The following is a 520-nucleotide window of genomic DNA, read 5'->3' as shown; positions in this document are numbered from 1 at the left end:
GGTAGCAAATTATTGCTGTTACACAAAGCCCATACGAGACATAAAGCACAATATTTAAATATATATGTATTAGACAAGCCATTTTTGCACATAAGCTAGGCCGTTAGAGGCATCAGGAACAGATTCACAGATTCACAGAATATTTAAGGTTGGAAGGGACCTCTACAGGTCCCTTCCTGTAGAAGCTTTGTTGTCGCTCAAGTTACCTGCCCCATTTAGGTGTCCGTGGGGTGACCTATGGAAAACAGAGGTACTTTGGGCTGGTGGCCACGATGAGCCCGGACAGGGCTCTGGCCGCTCTGGGCTAACTAGGTTCCCCCCATGGGGCACAGCTCGTATCACCAAGGCCAGGGTGACACGCTGCCTGAGCGGCACGCGTGGCGGTATAAACCGTGTCCTTACGCGGCTGTCCTGAAGCGCGCTGAGAAAAGCGGAGCGTTTGGTTGCGCAGAGGTGGCGCGGAGGCAGAGCGCCGAGCGGCTCCTCTCGGGCGGCTCCCGCGGCCGAGGGGCCGGCCCGG

The sequence above is a fragment of the Nothoprocta perdicaria genome, unplaced genomic scaffold, assembly GCF_003342845.1.
Source record: "Nothoprocta perdicaria isolate Ctin4 unplaced genomic scaffold, notPer1 scaffold_426, whole genome shotgun sequence".
In the NCBI taxonomy this organism is placed as follows: Eukaryota; Metazoa; Chordata; class Aves; order Tinamiformes; family Tinamidae; genus Nothoprocta; species Nothoprocta perdicaria.
Note: the sequence above shows the minus strand (reverse complement) of the source record.